We start from the raw sequence: 13,664 nt of genomic DNA, 5'->3' as shown, positions 1-13,664 counted from the left end.
CCCCCCCCCCCCCCCCGGTTGGATTTGATAGCTGTCATGTGAGAGTCAGGTCACTTTTCACTTGGTGCTCGACTTCCTCGTCCCGCTGCACTCACTTTACACTGATCTCTGTCTGTCTTTATACAATCGCACCGGACTCTCTGTGTTCTGAACATTCATTTTTTTCCCCCTACACATCCCTACTGTCCGCCATCCTGCACCGGCAATCCGGTAAAAAAATAAAAAATAAAATAATAATAATAATAATAATTGTGGTAGTTTGCAAGGAAAACTCGAGGAAATATATAGCAAAACGAGAAATAATAATGATAAAATAATCAACAATGGAATAGGAAAATATACAGGCTACAGTTTAAAAACAAGGATGCAAAAGTTTATTTTATTTGCTGTAGACAGATTTTATGAATTAATTACAAAAAAAAGAAGAAATAAATCACGTAAAAGTAAAGTAATTACTATGTTGCAGAAAATGTCGAATAATTTTTGAAAGACAGTCGTTTAAAACCGAAATGAATCAAAAGAGAAAAAGAGAAACATTTGAGAATAGAAGGGAAATATGTGACCTGGCAGGACCTTCGCGGTTTCATAAAATCTAAAAGGCTTGTACTACGATAAAACTGAATAAGCGTGTTTCTGAAACCAAAACAACATATAAACCATCTGCAAAAAATAATGTCTTCAAGAGCAATTGGCAAAATTAGTCCCCTTTTATTTGCAGACTGTGCTTTGCATTTAGGCTGCTCTTACATCTTTAGTTCCATTCACATATGGCTTGCTGGATATTATTAAAAACAGTGAGCAGAGTCTTGTTTATTCCTAAGGCAACAATATACAAATTATGGAGTGAAAAATGAACTGATTGTAGCTGAAAAGCAGAAAGATGAGCAATGGTATCTTGAAATGAAACTCATCAAATCAAATAATAAGCCAACTTCTTTGCAGAAACCTGGAGAGATCTGAATCAAATTAAAAGGAAATTAGGCCTGCAACCATCAGCCACAGTTGTCTCATTACAGCAGAAAGATAATCCACAAAAGCCTTAAACCATACACACAGTGGGCAGGAGAGGCAGGATTTCACAGTGTGCAAGTTTAACAATGGTAACTATTTGAAGTAAAAAAAAAAAAAGCATATATTTGAGAAAATGTCTAAGGTATCATAAGATTTAGTATTCCGTTTGAGTTTTTACTAATGTCATGACATATTAGAAATGTATTCCATTAAGCCTTGAGTGGTTTATAAAACACACCAGCCTTATGGAAAAAAAATATCATGTTTGTGTCACATAGTCAGATTATGTGCAGCTGAGCAGGGAGCTGACTTTGTCACTCCTAAGTACACAAGAAGAGTAGCCTACTTTGGTGGAAGGAAAAAAGGCGAAAAAAATAGATATGTTACGTTTCTCCAACATCTAAGGAAATATCATTCAGGCTTAGAATAATATTGAAATCTTGGATTTCCTGACATGTGTAAGGCGATATATTGAGGCTTTATGAGTGTTGTGAGCTGACTTCTGGCTCCTGTTAAAATGAGATATCCCTCAAACCCATTTTGATGCTTGACTTTAAGTGATTTTAAATATGCTCAGTGTCCTGAATTTTCCATATTCAGCACAGGTTGTATTTGTTTTATTTGTTTCATCACATTCAATCATCTGGAGACATCAATTTCCAGGCTATAAAACTGAAAAAAAGTGATATATATTTATAATAAACACAGAGAGGTGGACTCTCCACGGTTTTACAAATCAAACCCAGAGATATTCTAAAGTAAACACTTACAGTTATGAGAAGTATTGGCTTAATATTAAAAATCAAATAGTGTGAATGTGTGTGTGAGACATTGCATTCAAATTTAGCTCCAAGTTGAGAAATAAAAAAAAAGAAAAGATCTCTCTTATTGTAAGCACTGCAATCCCAGGAATATATGGCACGGGTTAAAACCACATTTTACACAAAGCAAGAAAGTCACATTTAAAACTAACTTCATGTGCAGAGGAATTAAGAGAATGAAGGAATCATAAAAACAACATCCTTTGTTAACACACAACAAATGGTCACCAGCTAAGAGTGGTGATCCACTCTTACTAAAAAACATTTGTGGTGAGTATGAAAAAAAAAAAAAAATTACAATGAGCAATGGCCAGGTTAAAATGTTATCAAATCTTAGCAGAAGATTCCAGACAGCATGAGCTGAAGCAGTCCAGGCTTTAGGACCGGGGGGGAAGAGGGAGAGGAGCAAGAGACTGAGCAGTGCAGACTGGAGGGCAGGCGGGGCATTAGCTCAGTTCAGGCTGATGTCAGGACAATTAGAGGTGCACCACAATGCATTGTGCACAGCGCCTGTCAGACTTAATCTTTGCTGCCGTGGCCCGTACCCGCAGCCAGGCCACAGCCCACGGGAAGCGCTAACACTCAGGCCCATATTGCTTTGACAGTTCCGCTCATCTAGAAGTAATGCAAAATGTTATTGTGATGTATACATGGTGACCCTGTACTCTTGTCTCTTACAACAACAAGGCTATGTGTGCGCAGAGCCAGGGAGGGCTGGAAGGGAGAAATGACACTCAGCGAGAAGAGTGAGAAGGAAAGATGGAGGTTACAGAGGGAGAGAAAGAAAAAGAAAAAAAAATAGCAGAGGATCTGGAACCTCAGCCTCCCTGCCTGCATTCCCCCCTTCTTCTCCTCTTGTTCCAAGTCATTGTCGTCGGTCCTCTACAAATCTTGGTGTTTGTTTTTGAGGGAGCTGCTGCGTGTGGTGACCGTGTTGGAGGTCTCCTCCGCCTCCTCGTCTTCTTTCGCCTCCAGGACCTCGCTGAAGAACCTGAAGATGGAGGTGAAGCTCATCCAGGAGGTCAGCTCATGTCTCTCTGTGCCTACATGTAGAAGAGACACAGATGCACACACAAACATAAATATGAGCAGAGTTCAAGTGCATGTGGATATTCGAACATAATTTAAAATGTATCCCGGCATCCTATACACCTACTGTTATAAATGAGTGAACACCATTAGATAAGATGTTTAGTCTCAGAAGGCTCACCACTCCTACAATGCACTGTATCTCTTCTTGCAAGCTAAAGACCTTGAGCATGAGAGCCATGACAGCCTATGACCTATTAGTCCAATGGGACAGCCTTAATATGTTATCCAAGTGGATACCTGATAATCAACACCACTGCACGTCCCTCTCTCCATCTCAGCCCTTCCAACAAAACCAGAGTTATGCACAATGGGCGCACTAAGTGAAATCAGTGGAGCGGTAGTCGTTCATTCTAAAGGGCTGATTGAGGAAAGGCAAGACAGAAGATGGAGAGTGGAAGTAACTAGTGGACATATCAGGTGGTCTGGCGGTAGCGGGGGGAGGCAGCAGTGCTGGGTTTCCCTCTGACCTCCTGCAGGTTAGCCAGTTCCCAAGTTGGGGTCGCTTGAAATCTGGTACATGCGACTCAGGTTCCTTGGGGTTAGGGTATCACAGGCCAGCTTTTTTACTTAGATAGCTTAAACCCAGTGGCAGTTTCTCCTGCACCAGCTAGTCCTGCTACAGAACGCCTCAGCTCTGCCTTGGAGCATCACTGATGAGGACAGATCATGGCTGCAGCTGCTACCTGACTCGTTTCTACTCCTGCTCGCTAACCATTCAGCGCTAACAGATAAGGGCTTGTTTCTGCCGCCGCTGGCTAGCAGCTCAGCTGCTTAGTCCCAAAACTGTAACTGGACTTGAGAAGCCATATTGAGGTGCCCTCTTGTTTTCCCAGAGGGAGAATAGGTTTACTGCGAGATGATATTAACAGCTCCATCCCTCTATAGATGGATCTAAGAAACATTTACATGTGTTTACAGACCGAGAGATGAGTGAAAAGAAGCCTGGCAGTAATGAAATTTATTTTTCAGTCTTTATTTGCACACTTAAGACTTGTTTTTTGTTTGGACCTGCATTTTTTTGTGAGATAAGGATATTATAATGGATCCCTACAATTCCTCATGAGGATTAAAACAAAGGATAAGCTTAAGGTTGCCTGAAAACAACTGGTCTCAACAGAAAAGGGGTGAAAACCATGACCCTTCTGAAAGAGTCACATCAGTAGTACATTAGAGATACCTCTTTACCTCTGCTCCTTTCTACAGTGCCTTTCTCCTTCCTTCCTCCCTTCTCCTGTGTGTACATTGTATCGGCTATAAAAAGCCAGACTAGAAGGCCGCAGGGATACAATTAGGAGGCACCTTAAAGGCTCTCTCACCATAGACAGGCCTCTGATGACCACTGCACTGACCCCATGTTTATTAGATTGACCCCTGCCTGGACGCATTAATGGAGATGGGGTGGATACACTAGTGTGTGTTTGTGTGCATGACTGTAAGACAGAGGGTAAGTGTGGGGTCTTGGGCTGAGAGTGGATTTGGGTTCAGTTGCTGGTGGTGTGTTTTGTCTGTGTGTAATTTGTGCGTACGAGTATGTAGGGTTCTCGATCACTCCGAGATAAGGGACTGTGCTGCACGCTATATAGCAACCAGACTGCAGTCAGTGCCTTGGGTCAAATTTACTGGCCGAGCAATCATGGGAGTCAATAACCCGGCACTCTCAGTGACTCTGCTACCTGTGTAGGGCTCAGCATAACACCCATCCCTGGAAAACAAAGACACAGCCCTCTCACACCTCTAATCTATCATTTATATCCAATTTGAGGCACTGTGATCTTTTTCCACCTCCTCCTCCTCCTCCTCCTTGTTCCCCATTTCATCGGTCTCTCCCTCACTAGTGTTTTTACTTCTGTTTTGTCCTTTTTTTTTTCTCCTGCAGAAGCGATCAATGGTGCAGCGCTCTCTCGTTCACCCTGAACTGGCGGTGAACTCCTGCGGAACGCCGCCAGCCTCTCCACCCTATCCCATCGCAGTTCGGGGTCACCAGGGGGGCGTCTCTGTGCCAATATGCAGATGAGACTGTGCCCCTCCAATGACTCTGGTGGTAGGTTCCACCCCTCTATATGGTGGAGGCTTTGAGATGAAGTCCAAACCCCCCCCCCCTTTACCCAGACAACACTCACACCCATAGAGACATAAACCCACTCTCACATGAGCTTAAATAGGCCTTTAACAGCTTACGTCCACTCTTCCTTTAATAGCCAAAGTGTGTCGAACCTAATGGATGTTGTCAAAGCTGAGATGTGACCACTGATTTAGAGGAGGAACCCCAATGACCAGGCTTCACTAGCCGGGAGAGACAGAGAGAGAGAGAGAGAGAGAGAGAGAGAGTGAGGGAGAGAAAGAATTACCTCAGCTACGCCACAAATCAAAGTAATATCTTTAAAAGATGTGGGGATCGATGAGGTGTCATCTGGCTCTATCTCGTGTGTAAAGTGAACCCATAAACGGCCAATGAGCACGACTTTATCCTCAGTTTTAGTCCCACGCTGAAAAAGTTTTTCAACTGATAAGCAGATTTTTCTTTTATGGCCAATTGATTTCATGTATTGTTAAAACAAGATGTGACAGGCAAAGAGCTCTTCCATTTTCATGATTTTAATTATAACTTGTATTTCACTGATCAAACTAATCACTAAATTGATCAAAATAAAGTACCTTGTGTATTTATGTGTGCTTTCTTGCTTTAACTATGAATCAATTAAGTTGCGTGCTACAATTTTAACAAGTTTATTGTAATTGCATTAATCTAATGAAGTTTACTGTAAATGCAATAATGTCCTCGTTTATTGTAAATGCAATAATGATGTAATTGTGAGCTCCATAACATTGGGTATTGTCAAGGGAAATGCAGGGAAAAAAATCTCTTTACTTTAACAATGTGTTTATAATTAGTATTAGGCAATGGCAGGCTTAACAGACATTATTATTCCATGTAGAATGATGACGGCTACAACCTTGCGGTGAGGCAGCAACACACACCCACACACACACACACAGCTCCATGGTGATGCGAGTGAATCCTTTGCATTTCCTGAAGCAGTTCTGTACGAAGAACGGTCCCAAATTCCTCCTGAACATAGGGAAGATCCGATCTGCAGCTATTAGAAGAGCTTGTTTGAGGTCATTGATGCCAAAGGAGGTCTGACCAGTTATTTTTTCCATCAGCACTGCGAATGTTTAATGGTTGTGTTCCATAAAGACACAAAAGATAATGATTGTGTGATAATAGCTTCAGGACACTATGTTTGTCTACACTTGTGACTTAGATGAAGATCAGATCACAGTTAATGACCAGTCAATGCACAAAACCAGGTCATTCCACATGGTTCACTGTCTTTTTCTTGCCACTGTTTCGTTACAGGGTCTGTGGTGCGAGCCGTGCTCTGTGCTCAGGTCATGGCACAGTTTCAGTCCAGCGCCTAACCCCTGCCCTGTGTTTGACCACTCTACGTGTGTTGTCTGAGCCTGGCGAAGCTGCCTCATTATGTGACAGGCAGAGGAGAGTATTTGATCCTGGATATTTAGCCTCCTCCTCTCTGTCACAGCCACTGGAGCCCTCTCAAGGTAATTGACTGACTGTTTGATCTCCCTCTGACTCTACAAGATGCTGACACACACACGCACACACACACACACACACACACACACACACACATACACACACTTGTCACTTGCATGGGCCTACTCATGGATGGTGCGCACGCACACACACACACACACACTCGTCACTTGCATGGGCCTACTCATGGATGGTGCGCACACACACACACACACACACACACACACACACACACACATACATTCACTTACACATGTAGCACATACCCGCTGTACCCTCCACCAACCAATCAAAAACACGCGCCCATGCACACACACGCATACACGCCCACACCCACACACACACATACACAAACACACACACACACACACACACACACAGTTGTTATCATTTGTGTGCAGTGAGCTAAGGGAACAGAGGAGGAGAGTTTTGAGCCATTGAAAAGGAAACAAGGAAACTCCTCCATAGCTATGGGCCATGCTTTCTTCCCTCCGCACCAAACGCTGCATGCTGTTACAAATGGTAATCGGCTCTGATTGTCACAAATTTCAAAACAAACGCTAGGTGACTGAAAATCCAAAGTGACGCCCCGAGTGATACTCCAACAGAAAGCCCGAATCAAAGCATGCCGACTATAATTAGGTTCCATCTGGGCTACATTATTTAAAGCCGCACTAGTTAATTGCTTGTGTACAAATGGCCTATTTTATTTGAATCAAACTCTTTTTTTTGTGATTCATAATTACATTGATATGAAGGGAGCCATATCTCTTTACTTCATTTATAATATAAATACATATTCATATTATTAAGAGGACTTTGAGGCAAGGGAAATGTAAAGTGATGATACTTTACTTTGCCTGAATTGAATTTTTTTAAACAATTATGGGTGTTTAATCAAATATACTGACATTTGGGTTAAACATTTAATGAGCTTCAATTAAAAAAGGAGATGAACAATGATATAATCATGAAGTGAAAATTACAAAAACATAATACCTAACAGGACTGATACACATGATATTAGTGCAAGCAGAAGCAAACATTTTCTAATTTCCTTTTGTCAAAGTTTTCATCAAGAATCTAACACAAACACTGCATTTTCTTATCGATTTCCTATCGACGGTAACCTAAGCTTTTGTTTTATCTCGATGTGAGGCAGAGCGTTATGTGGGCCCTGGCTGGCTGTAACCTTAGCTGGGCTGCTGTTTGTGGAAACTATCTGTTGCATGGATCAGCGGTGGGGAATCGCTATCTGTATCCTGGTTGTCAGATGATCGGATTTCCGCCCCTGACGCTCTCTGATATTAGATGATCTTCTGTGCTGTGTGTGAGAGTATGTGCACAGTGTGTGTGCGCTTGGGTGTGTTAGTTCCCTATGTGTCTGGTTGTCCATATGAGATGCACAGGCGCATACACTCAGTTATGCGTGTTGTCATGTTGCTTGCCGACAGGCGTAAAGGTTAAGGATGTCATTTTGTCCCCACGTGGCTGTCTGTCTGAAGGGGGCAGGACATGTTGCCACTGGAGACGAGGTCAAAGACAGCCCGGGCAGGTGACAGGCGGTCAGCCACGCTGCCACAGCAACTCTGTCCTCTGTAACAAAACATGGAGATGTTGTCCTTAGTCAAAAAGCTAATTAAATCTAAATTCACTCCCCCTCCCCACCACCCCCCCTCAATTTCTACTCATGGTGAAGACATCCACGTCAAACCAACAGGCAGTGTAACACAGGTATAATCAGACTTTGTTTATGCTATGCTACGCTGTGTGTCTTCATTTTTAATAAAATCAACATTGTACACATCTGCCGGAGCAGGAGAGACACACATGCATCACACAAGAAAAAAATTAAACAGAAAAATTACTCAAAACAGAGCTCATTTCATCAAACCAGTAATACCACTGCTGCTTCTTGAATGCAATTCATTTTTAATGCTTGTCGGTAAGTGGGGTCTGCATTCCCCCCCATCTCCCTCGTACTGCTTTTAATTACTTTGCTTATTATTGTGTGTTGTTGTTAGACAAAAACAAGGCAGAACTCATTACACATCCAGAGATGAGGAACCTGAATCACTAGCTACAGGGGCCGCTGAGGGGACTCTGTATTTACTTAGAATAAAATACAAACAGAATAGAGACACAGAGAAACAAAATCAAGCGAAAGCCCAGAGAGGGGAGGATATTGCATTAACTTGTTCAAATCATCTCCCAACGTCAGCTACTTTACATTCCATATAATATTTCCTGGAAGAGTGAAACTTGTGACAACAAGAACTCTACTCCAAAGACTGTGGCACTGTACTTCTTCTTTCTACTTTCTCCTTCAGTTCCATCCCTTCATCTACCCTTCCCCACTTGCCGCCTCCCTAACCAGACACTGAGACTGCACTGAGTGCTTTTTTATTTTAAAGTGAATGAGTGGCCTTGGCCGTCATAAAGGACCCTCGCTTTTATAGACTTGGAGCAGAGTATTTACAAGATAACCCCAGTCCAAGGACAGAGCAGGCTATTTGATACCAGTGTCAGACTCTCCCCTCTCCTCTTCAGTAAAAATCGAAAGCCCAAACATACCCTCGTCTCTGACAGCACCTCTCAATGTCAGTTTTTTTACTCGCCTGTACTGAACTGGGATGAGACACCTTGGAATAAGAGGAGAGACAGCTGTTTGAGGCATGCAAACACATTGATTGCGCCTTACTTCTTACACTGCAGTAATAATGACATTAAATAATACAGACTTTTTTAAAAAGTGCTTTCATATATTCAAATTGGAGATTCAAGTTAGCAATGTATATAAACAACATGTGAAAAGATGTTTTGTCTCAGTGTTAGATAGACAAAACGCAGGACATTAAATTCACATATTAAATTGATGAGAGACAGAATGACTATAAAACTGTTTCTATAGGACTGTACAAATCCTATTATTATATTAATCCTTATATTAAAAAAGGAACACTGTGCTATCCTGATTGTTTGGATAAAACTTTTAATTAATTAAAGAAATGTTAATGACAAAATTACATGAAATATATAAACTGGTCAAAAGGCAGATTTTGAGATTATCCTCTGAGCTCAGTTTGCCCACACCTAACAAATCTGTTTGACTACACCAAGAAACACATAAGTGTGAGAGTGTCTTTGTAATAGAAAGAAATGAGGGCATCTTTGGAAAACAAAACATCGCCACTTCAGTTATCAGATGCACACATGACACAAAGTCTGCTATTCCTTTCCTCATAAACAAGTTCCTAACTTGCTTCCAGTGACAGACTCATGCTTCAGCATTATAGAGAACACATGTTCACCCCAGTATGTCTAAGATTCACTGGCAGTTTTGTTTAAAAAATGCACAAGATGTGCGCATGTACCTGTTGATTCAGTGTGTGTATGTGACAGAGTGAGACACAGAAAGAGAGAGATTGAGTGACTGAGTGTGCGTACACATGTATGTGTATGGAGGGGCCTTGTTGGGAGTGCCACCCAGACATTAGCACTGTAAACAGTGCAGGCCTCCTTCCCTGTCCAGGCCTTTTGTTCCATCTGCACCACCATTGGTCGGGACTTAAATGGCAAACACTCGGGGGCTGCTAGCTCGCCTGACACGGTTTTGTTTTTGGCCTATTGAGGGGCAATGGAGAGCTTCTGTTTCTATGCCCAGGCACAATGTGTCTCAAAAGCAGCATGGCTGAAAAGAGAGGCCCCCACAAAGACTGTCCATTAGTGGAGGCACTGCATGCATGCGTGTACGTGCACTGACATAGGAACAGGCGCAAACAGGCGCATACATGCACACACACACACACACACACACACACACACACACACACACACACACACACACACACACACACACACACACATCATGATGCCTGGGCAAGGGTCAGGACAGACAACCTTGCCAAAGACACTGGTGGAGATGGAGCATGCGCACATGGGTGTGCCCATACATACACACTCACTCACTCACACACACATGCCCGCACACACGCCCGTGCACGCACGCACGCACACACACAATGACAGAGTCTATATAACCAAATCCAAGCCAAACTGCACACCACTTCACGATACTACACTCACTCCTTACTCACATAAACACACAACCTCTGCTCCACTTCAACACAATGAGGTCTGGCACACACGCATGCACACACTCATGCACCTCCTAGCACCCTCAGGACAATACCAGGCATAGAAATGCACACACACACACACACACACACACACACACACACACACACACACACACACACTCTTCTACAATATCAGACATACACACATCACTCAGTCACAAAAGAGGTGGAGGAGGAAAAGGGAAGGAGAGGCCCCTTTGCACCTGTAAACCTGTAAGAAAGACAGGCTGCATTCAGAATCAGTGGACAAAGAATAGACAGCCTTGAGTGTGAGAACTTATATACAGCCCTCCTTCACTAACCAGGTTGTCTCAGCTTTATAGAAGAATAAAGTGCAGCCATTAACACCACTGGCACATGCTTTGTGAAATGTAAAGTATAACAGCAAAGCATCTAAAGGAATTGTACACTGGCAGCATGGTGAGGGAATGTACAGTACATGGTATTATATTTTTTTACTGATTTTCCTGCTTTTTTTCTTTACAAATAAATCTTTGTCCTCTGGCTGTAAATGTTTATACAGCAGAAGACTTGCAGCTTTCATGCTTACAAAGAGAAAAATATCTTTTTGCATTTTATTCACAACACAGGGGCTTTGTGATAAAAAGTGTGAGGCAGATTTGATAGACAGTGACCAGCACTTCACCCAAAGATCTCATCAGCATTATGAGCTAAAAAAGAGCTGCGCAGTGGGTGTAATGACTGGTATTCTACGCTATGATATGTCACCTGTGTCAATCACAAACAAAACTGAGAAGGCACATCTCCATTAGCGCAAAGCTGTTGACTTTGGACTTTAGGACACATAAAGCAAGAGGAATGCAAGTGATCAAACTAGTGGAGCTGTTCAAATTTTATGTTTGACTTCAGACTGTCCTGACCTGAAGAATAAAACAAGAATAAACACGCACTCATATAAGGGCATAGGTTGGTAGGGATGCAACAACCCTGCCACCCCTCCAAAAGAAAAGAGATTGACCTTTTCATGACAGCAACCAAACGGTTTATTAACATATATGGTTTGAATTTACATTCAGGAATGCCCATACACAAATGTAATATATTTACATGTGTTGAATTTCCATATGAAATTAAATAAGAAATTAAGAAATATTTGTATGTATTTCATATATGTTATAAACTTATATCTTAATATATTCAGATATATCATAATAAGATATCTGTCACAGTCCTGCTGCGTCTCCCAGTGTTTTTTCTCTGTTTGCTGTTTGTCTCCCCTCCCTTGTGTATGTGTGTGTGTCTGTGTGCTTCCCGTGACATCAGGTGACTCAGCGGGGGCGTGGTCTGGACAGCAGCTCATCACCACACCTACAATCTATCACTCATCATATGCAGTATATCAACACCGATCATGCATCCATTCGTTGCCAGATTGTTCCGCTCTTCACGGCGAAGACTTCCTGATTTGTGTGCTGCTGATCCTGCCACACTCCGCTGTCGTCATACCACACAATACCACCTGCCTTTGGTCTGCAGTCATCCCACGTGTTTCCAGAGTGTGTTCACTAACCTGCATCTGGTCCCTAGTGTCCTCCTTACTCCTGCCTTGTGTAATCACCAGACACCTGGATTCCCCTGACCAATAAAGTCCCTTACACTATTATTGCTGGTGTGTTTTGTGTTCTGTCTCTGCTCTGGGGTCAAACATCAGTTCTGACAAAAACTTTAAAATATCATCTTATAGACTTTTCTTAAGGGCACAAAAGTCATAGTACAGTAAGTCATGAAAAGTCATAATAAAGTAACGAATAAAAACTCATAATAAAGTAAGGTATAAAAATGTCATAGTAAATTAAGGCATAAAAACTCATTGTATACTAAGGCATAATAACGTCATAGTATAGTAAGGCATAAATATGTCAATGTATAGTAGGGCATGAAAAGTCATAATAAAGTAAGGTATAAAAAGTCATAGGATAGTAAGGCATATAAACGTCATAGTATAGTAGGGCATAAAAAGTCATAAAAAAGTAAGGTATAAAAAGTCATAGGATAATAAAGTATATAACTGTCATAAAAAAGTAAGGTATAAAAAGTCATAGGATAATAAAGTATATAACTGTCATAGTATAGTAAGGCACATAAAGGTCATAGTATAGTAAGGCATAAAAATGTCATAGTATAGTAAGGCATAAAAATGTCATTCTATAGTAGGGCATGAAAAGTCATAGTATAGTAAGCCGAAAAAGTCATAATAAAGTAAAGTTTAAAAAGTAATAGTATAGTAAGGCGTAAAAAGTCATAATAAAGTAAGGTATAAAAAGTCATAGTATAGTAAGTCATAAAAACGTCATAGTATAGTAAGGTGTAAAAAGTCATAATAATGTAAGGTATAAAAAGTCATAGTATAGTAAGTCATAAAAACGTCATAGTATAGTAAGGCGTAAAAAGTCATAATAAAGTAAGGTATAAAAAGTCATAAGATATTAAGGCATATAAATGTCATAGTAAAGTAAGGTATAAAAAGTCATATTATAGTAAGGCATAAACAGTTATAATAAAGTATGGTATAAAAAGTCATAGGATAGTAAGGCATATGAATGTCATAGTATAGCAGGGCATAAAAATGTCAGTAAATTAAGGAATAAAAAGTAATTGTCTACAAAGGCATAAAACCATCATAGTATAGTAAGGCATAAATATGTCAATGTATAGTAAGGCATAAAAAGTAATAATAAAAGTAAACTCTAAAAAGTCATGGTATAGTAAGGCATAAAAACGTCATGGTATAGTAGGGCATAAAAAGTCATAAAAAAGTAAGGTATAAAAAGTCATAGGGTAATAAAGTATATAACTGTCATAGTATAGTAAGGCATAAAAAGTCATTCTATAGTAGGGTATGAAATGTCATAGTATAGTAAGGCGTATAAAGTCATAGTATAGTAAGGTAAAAAATGTCATAGTATAGTAAGTCATAAAAATGTCATTCTATAGTATGGCATGAAAAGTCATAGTATAGTAAGCCGAAAAAGTCATAATAAAGTAAAGTTTAAAAAGTAATAGTATAGTAAGGCATAAAAA

General features: G+C 40.9%; 1 long non-coding RNA gene across 2 annotated transcripts in view; it reads left to right on the top strand.

The window, feature by feature from the left end:
* The window catches only part of LOC111651551 (uncharacterized), a 31,263-nt gene extending 19,023 nt beyond the window's left edge, over positions 1 to 12,240 (top strand). The window contains exons 1-4 of one of the 2 annotated variants that reach the window (XR_015436945.1): positions 2,700 to 2,853; positions 4,801 to 4,965; positions 6,286 to 6,488; positions 11,907 to 12,240. This is a non-coding gene — a long non-coding RNA (uncharacterized LOC111651551). Of the gene's footprint in view, positions 1 to 2,699; positions 2,854 to 4,800; positions 4,966 to 6,285; positions 6,489 to 11,906 lie in introns of those variants that run through there. The other variant, XR_002760524.2, reaches the window with a different exon arrangement.
* Positions 12,241 to 13,664: the final 1,424 nt, after the last annotated feature.

Source organism: Seriola lalandi, unplaced genomic scaffold, assembly GCF_002814215.2.
Source record: "Seriola lalandi dorsalis isolate HSWRI2012SDOR001 ecotype SW California unplaced genomic scaffold, Sedor1 jcf7180002053690, whole genome shotgun sequence".
NCBI classification, from domain to species: Eukaryota; Metazoa; Chordata; class Actinopteri; order Carangiformes; family Carangidae; genus Seriola; species Seriola lalandi.
Note: the sequence above shows the minus strand (reverse complement) of the source record. Positions and strands in the feature narration are given on the sequence as shown.